The sequence below is a fragment of the Hemibagrus wyckioides genome, linkage group LG23 (genome assembly GCF_019097595.1).
Source record: "Hemibagrus wyckioides isolate EC202008001 linkage group LG23, SWU_Hwy_1.0, whole genome shotgun sequence".
Lineage (NCBI taxonomy): Eukaryota > Metazoa > Chordata > Actinopteri > Siluriformes > Bagridae > Hemibagrus > Hemibagrus wyckioides.
In genome coordinates, this window is record NC_080732.1 from 18,524,350 (window position 1) to 18,531,849 (window position 7,500).

Sequence of the window (7,500 nt, forward strand, 5' to 3'; positions counted from 1 at the left end):
TCAGCCATAACATTATGACCACTGAGAGGTGAAGTGAATAAGACTGAGTATCTCCTCATCATGGCACCTGTTAGTGGGTGGGATATATTAGGCAGCAGGTGAACATTTTGTCCTCAAAGTTGATGTTAGAAGCAGGAAAAATGGACAAGTGTAAGGATTTGAGCGAGTTTGACCAAAAGGGCCAAATTGTGATGGCTAGACCACTGGATCAGAGCATCTCCAAAACTGCAGCTCTTGTGGGGTGTTCCCGGTCTGCAGTGGTCAGTATCTATCAAAAGTGGTCCAAGGAAGGAACAGTGGTGACCCGGCGACAGGGTCATGGGCGGTCAAGGCTCATTGATGCACGTGGGGAGTGAAGGCTGGCCCGTGTGATCCGATCCAGATGAGCTACTGTTGCTCAGATTACTGAAGAAGTGAATGCTGGTTCTGATAGAAAGGGGTCAGAATACACAGTGCAGGACATTTTGTGGTGTAAGCACCAACAATGGGCACGTGAGCATCAGAACTGGACCACGGAGCAATGGAAGAAGGTGGCCTGGTCTGATGAATCACATTTTCTTTTACATCACGTGGCTGGCCGGGTGCGTGTGCGTCTCTTTACTGGGGAACACATGACACCAGGATGCACTATGGGAAGAAGGCGAGCCGGTGGAGGCAGTGTCATGCTTTGGGCAATGTTCTGCTGGGAAACCTTGGGTCCTGCCATCCATGTGGATGTTGCTTTGACACGTACCACCTACCTAAACATTGTTGCAGACCATCTACACCCTTTCATGGAGACGGTATTCCCTGATGGCTGTGGCTTCTTTCAGCAGGATAATGCACCGTGCCACAAAGCAGAAATGGTTCAGGAATGGTTTGATGACCAGAACAACGAGTTTTAGGTGGTCTCTAAATTCCCCAGATCTCAATCCAATCCAGCATCTGTAGGATGTTCTGGACAAACAAGTCTGATCCATGGAGGCTCCACCTTGCAACTTACAACATCTTGGTGCCAGATACTACAGCACACCTTCAGGGATCTGGTGGAGTCCAGGCCTCGACGGGTCAGGGCTGTTTTAGCAGCAAGTCTCAAGATGTTCAATGTAGACAAGCACAGATTTTTTAAAATATATAAATGTATTTTTATTTAATAGAAAGATCTAATGAGGATCTATAAAATGAAAATGAAATAATTTAAAAAATAATTTGGAGGTGATTTAAATTTTTTTTTTAATGAAAAGGTTAAACAGGAAACATGTGACCTCTCCTCCATCCGCAGGGTTTAGTGCCGGGTCCAAACCGTCCACACATACTCCCATGACTTCATGTTTCCATTAAGCTCCAAGGTTCTGGTTCTCCGTTCTCTTTCCAGAGCGTTTCTGGCAGCCGACGCCGAGTTACAAGCGAGTTCCACAGAAGCCGCAGAACCGGGAGAACATGTGGCTCCACTTAGCGGTCAAGAGCCCGCTGCCCCCTGCCTCGGAGGATTCCAACAGCATAAAAACACTGAGCTCGGCAGCAAAAAACCCAGACACGAGCTCTTTTTTCTTTCCCGAGTCGACAGAAATGGAAGCCTGTGTGTCAAAGCCCACCTTTCACAAGAGGCTGTTCTGTTGGAGAAGCTGTTCCTCGTCCTCCTCCTCTTCGTCTCCTCTCACGCTGAGAAGCAGAACAATGCGAGCTTCATGCGGCGTGAGAACCATGGACTCATTCATGTGCTCTTCAAAGCGGCACTGCGACATCCTGCCACACGAACCGGCGGAGAGGAGCTTCCTCTTACACACACCGAGGAGCCGACGTGTGTGTGTGTGTGATGGATTCTGTGATGTTTCACAATACACAACATTACATCACAGTGCGGTTAAATTCTCCAATCCGATTGGTCAGATGCTGATTAATATTCTTGCTCTTACTCTAATCCAGATATCTTTTGTGAATGAGGTGTGTGTGTGTGTGTGTGTGGGTGTGTGTGTGTGTGGGTTATGATTATGGAAGGAGTCTCCAGTGTCAGAGCTGAAACGTTTTCGATGTCTTTAGAAGAGTTTACGCTTCATTGAGACAAAAAAGTGAGAAAAAAAAAGCGGTATTGTTCTATAAATCAATAAAACTTGGAAAATTGCTGTGGTGTGAAAGGAAAATAATCCAGTTCATAATCTGCTTCACTTCATTTCTGTTCCTCTAACTCCACATACCACAGTGTGTCTGCTCTGCTGAGGTTTCAGTTCTGTAACTCAGTCACATGACCACCGCTTTCTCTCTCTCATTGCTTTTTCTCTCAGCTTTCTCTCTCACTCTCTCTCAATGTTCTTTCTCTCTCTCAATTTTCTCTTTCTCCCTCTCTCTGCAGCTCTCTTTCCCTCCCTCCCTCCCTCATTGCTTTCTCTCTCTTTATCAATGTTCTCTCTCTCTCTCTCAATTTTCTCTTTCTCCCTCTCTCTGCAGCTCTCTTTCCCTCCCTCCCTCATTGCTTTCTCTCTCTTTATCAATGTTCTCTCTCTCTCTCCCTCTCTCTCATTGCTTTCTCTCTCACTCTCTCTCATTGCTTTCTCTCTCTTTCTCAATGTTCTCTCTCCCTCTCTCTCTCTCTCTCTCTCACTCAATGTTCTCTCTCTCTCCCTCCCTCCCTCTCTCTCATTGCTTTCTCTCTCTCTGTCTCTCTCTCTCTCTCTCTCAGCTTTCCAGCTTCTGTGGGAGTAGAATTCAGTCTTTTCCTCTCCTCCTCCTCCTCCTCAGTGAAAAACAGCAGGTCGACAAGCATAAACCTCACACTGTTAACTTTATTACTCTCTGAATAAAAAGCACAATAGACCTCTGTGTGTGTATATGTGTATGTGTGTGTGTTTGTGTGTATATGTGTATGTGTGTGTGTGTGTGTGTGTGTGTGTGTGTGTGTATCAACCTTCAGTGAGGTGAAGCTCATAAATAGCCGGCCTGGTTACACACCACATGCTGCTTTGTTGTGCTTTATGTCCTTTTATTTCTATCGTCTTCTCCGTGATTGGACAAAGACACAGAGGACAGAGAGAGGTGTGACCTGAAAGAGGCTCTTTGAAATGATTTACATCACCACCACAAAAATACTGGTTTATGGGCTCGTCCCGTTGCGTGTCCACGTCATGCAGAGGTTTGAGTTAACCACCACATCACCGTCACTCAGTCTGACCGCTCGCGAGGGTTTAATAAACCTCCAGCAAAATGAAAAACATAATAAAATAAAAGAGTAAAAAAAAAAGTTAGAGATCCTTTTATTTCACCATGAAAATATTTTACGCTCCAAAAAAGAACGAGCAAAATATTTTATAAAAAGATTTGTGTTTGAAAATTCAGCTTGTAACGAGTACACAAGGTTTATATCACAATAAATACACTGCTGTCAGAAATCAGACCACTTCATCTCTCTCTCTCTCTCTATCTCTCTCATTCTCTCAATCTCTTTCTGTCTGTCTGTCTATCTATCTCTCAATAAAGTACATCTATCAAAAAAGTCTCTCTCTCTCTCTCTCTCTCTCTCTCTCTCTCTCTCTGTCTCTCTTTTTCTCATTCTCTCTCTCTCTCTCTCTCTCAATTTCTCAATCTCTCTCTTTTTCTCTCTCTCTATCTCTCTCATTCTCTCATCTCTCTCTATCTCTCTATCTCTCTATCTATCTATCTATCACTCTCTCTCTCTCTCTCTCTCTCTCACTCTCTCAGTATACATTCTCACCAGCATCACTTGTCCTTGTTTGAATCAATTCCAAAATCCTACCAGTTAGTTATGATTATGATTCCATACAACTGAAGATCTCTTGATAGAAAACCCCAAAACATTACATTTCATTATCTTTTTTAAAACATAATTACGCCTTCTAGTGGACTGGAGGCCGTGAGCAGCCGCTCCTAACAAGATCCAGGCCATGAGCAGCAACGAGGAGGAGAGGATTTGTCATATCAGCGAGCTGTGGCCTGACGAAACAGCTGCTAAACCCCCGGTGTGACTTTACTGCTGTTTAATCGTCGCAGCATTTCTCCGGGATTATTCACTCGCTCGGCTGTTCCCTCCTCTGTTGTGCCTGGCAGGCGTACCGGAGAGGAAAGTTCCAGGGCTGTAAAACCCATAAACAGTAACAGAAGCCTTTTAAAGCGGCGGTCCTGGAGGCGTGTCGAGGTGCGTCATGCTTTTGCTGTGAAGCCGGATCGTTTTCTCTGCACACCTGGATCAAATGTAAACTGTACTTCACGCCGCCGTCTAAATATTTAGAATATGGGTCAATTTTCCCGCAGATAGAAACTCGGGCTAAAAAGAATGTGCAACCTTAGGAGTGTTAGCACTTCTTTCACACAAAATCCATCACACACTCCGGTCTTTTTTGGTGCAAAGATCATTAAAAAAAAAAAGAATTATAGTGATAAAGAGGTCAAAGCCTGCTTACATTTGAAGTTCTGGTCCACAGGGAGAGGGTGTGAGAGGGTGTAAGAGTGTGTGAGAGGGTGTGTGTGTTTGTTTGTTATACCAGTAGCTTTTCAGTCTTGATCTCCAGCCACAGGAAAACAAATCTGCACCAGATCCAGCTGCTCTCTCACACAGATCTCCGTCAACAATCTCCACCATCCAGGACTTCCTCGTTCTCAACATCCCTGACTTCTACTACAGCAGAGTGGAGAGCCTGAGAGCTCACAGACCTAACAGTGAGTCTCAGGAAGAACAACAACCTTCTGGTCAGGAGCGTGTTTACATTCATCTCCATGGTGACACTGAACACATCCCAGTCAGTACACTGGAACATCTCAAAACTCCTTACACCGGCCATTAAGGAGATTAAAGACATTCATTCTCATAGCTGTTGTTTCACCAGGATGTTGGATGTTGTGACTGTCAGGTTTGGTTCATCTGGTTAGATTTCCAGAAGCATCTGTTTCTTAATTCAAAAACAAGGAGGCTCCAAAGTGGAGGATCTGTTTAGGAGATGCAGCCGGCCGTAACTGAAGGAGGAGGGATGGATCTCTGCCCGTCACAGCAACGGTACGACGTGGTGGTCATCTATGACCTCATGTATGAGGAAGAGGGCTGACCGTGATTTTACTCAGGCCGGCTTCACGTGTCTTGGTGGAAGCACATGTCGGGGTTCACACTATTGTGGTGTGACAGAGGAGAGCTGATAGGGAATCAGCAAATTGTGAAAGAAAATGAGGAACGGTTGAGCAGCTGCATGCTTTTTAGCAAAAAGCGAACCAGCCAGGAGTACCACAGAACAGAGCAATGCACAGTTAATCATGACTTGTGGATGTTTTTTTAGAGACCAAACAGTTTCTTTAGTCCAGTCTACCAAGTCTACCCCTGACCTCTTAGCTAAAACAGCTTCCTCTCCCCTGCACTACACCTCCTCATGTCTGCAGCAAAGTGTAAACGACTTTTCCACTGAGACACCACACGCAGCTGCTCGACACCACCGACAGCTGTGTATTCAAACCACTCAGACCACAGAAGATAAAAAACGAGCAGAAATACCTGTGGTTGCATTCAGCAGATGTTTTCACTGCACCCACGTATCTACCTAACTTCACCACTAAGGTGTGAATTCCATGAGCTAATACTTCTCTGAGCTGACAAAACAGAACGGAAGTTGACTTAAAAAAAAAAAAACCGCTTACTGTGAAAATCTAAAATCAGCTACTGAATCTAAGAAAAAACAGTGTCATGCTGCTATAGGAAAATAATCCATGAAGATGTGGGTGAACCTGATAGAACACCTTCGGGATGAATTAGAGTGGACTGCGAGCCAGACCAAAACTGGGACGTCTGCCTTTCCATGCACATGAATGTAATATGGAGTTGTCCCGCCCTTTACAGCTATAACAGCTTCAACTCTCCTGGGAAGGCTTTCCACAAGGTTTAGGAGTGTGTTTATGGGAATTTTTGACCGTTCCTCTAGAAGAAGCGCATTTCTGAGGTCAGGGACTGATGTTGGACGAGAAGGCCTGACTCGCAGTCTCCACTCTAATTCATCCCAAAGGTGTTCAGGTCAGGACTCTGTACAGGTCAGTCCAGTTCCTCCACACCAAACTCATTCATCCATGTCTTTATGGACCTTGCTTTGTGCCCTGTTGTGCAGTCATGTTGGAACAGGAACTTTTGGCAATATAGTGTACTAGCACTGCTCGACTGGTCCCACCACCTCTCAGGGTAAGAGGAAGGTATACATTGAGACTCGGTATCAGAGTGAGCGCTTTAACCCTGCGTCAGAGCCGCTGCTGGAGGACATTAATCAACACCTCCTGACCAATCAGAACTCAGCACACAGCACTGCACTGTGGTGGAAATGTTCATGAGGAAGACATTTTTTTGTTGTTTGTGTTCTTTTCCGTGCAGGAAAATGTTCCAAACTATAAAAAATATTGAAAGCCTGTGCTGTTGTGATGCCAGAAATGACAGATTCCTATTTTGGGGTTTCTAAAAGCAGAAATGAAACTGTGCACACGCTGACTTTTATCCTAGAAATGGATGGACGAGCGGTTAGAGCTGGCAGGATACAGCAGTGGTGAAGGAAAAAAACAAGCAATCCTGTGTGACCAACATATATTGTCTCTCCTGCTAAATGCTACACACACACACACACACACACACACACAGGGATTCCTTTCCGATATCCATATGCATAGCCGTGGTATGTCACATGCTCCTCTTTTTGTTTTTTTCCTTTTTGCCTCTGGTTGCCATGGAAACAGCCAGATGTTGAGACCATCATCATTATGCATGATGGAGTTGAGCAGGGAGGGTGAGGGGTTTCCTCAAAATAACCAGACAGAGAGAGAGAGAGCGAGAGAGAGACAGAGAGACAGAGAGAGAGACAGACACAGAGAGAAAGACACAGAAAGAGAGAAAGAGAGACAAAGAGAAAGTGCGATAGAGAGAGACAAACAGAAAGAGAGAGACAGAGAGACAGAGAGAAAGAAAGAAAGAAAGAAGGAAAGAAAGAAAGAAAGAAAGAAAGAAAGAAAGAAAGAAAGAAGGAAAGAAGGAAAGAAGGAAAGAAAGAAAGAAAGAAAGAGGCAAGGAGGGAGGGAGAGAGAGAGAGAGAAAGACAAAGAGAGAAAGAGTGATAGAGAGAGAGAGAAAAAAAGAAAGAGAGAGAGAGAGAAAAAACCTTGAAAACAGGAAAAAGAATCTAAATTAAGATTGTTTGGTTTTGTTCGCAGATGAACGTCTCCATAACTAAAAAAATAATTAATCATGAATAATAATCATTTTACACACGTAGACACGACACGTGAGACATATCAACTCACGTCAGAGTAAAACTCAAACATTTATGGAAGGAGTCTCCAGTGTCAGCGTTTTCCCTTTCAGATGTTTGCTGTCTGAGGAAAGACGGAAGAGCCGCGGCATCATCTAGCGTGAAGCGGAGAACACGGAGACGTGTGGAAGAAGAATAAACCTAGCAGTGCTATGAGAAGGTTAACGCTAATCTAATCTGAGAATGAAGCTAGCATGAAATATGTAAACACTGGAAATGATAGCAACCGAAATCTAACAAAGCCACG

The 7,500-nt window shown here is 44.5% G+C and overlaps 1 protein-coding gene across 2 annotated transcripts in view; it reads right to left on the minus strand.

The window, feature by feature from the left end:
- mtmr11 (myotubularin related protein 11) overlaps positions 1–7,500 on the minus strand; it is a 28,073-nt gene that overhangs the window by 17,559 nt on the left and 3,014 nt on the right. The window contains exon 1 of one of the 2 annotated variants that reach the window (XM_058376440.1): positions 1,575–1,821. The exons of the other annotated variant lie outside the window; for it this stretch is intronic. The gene's annotated coding sequence lies outside the window, so the exon portion shown is untranslated. Of the gene's footprint in view, positions 1–1,574; positions 1,822–7,500 lie in introns of those variants that run through there. 2 annotated transcript variants of the gene reach the window in all.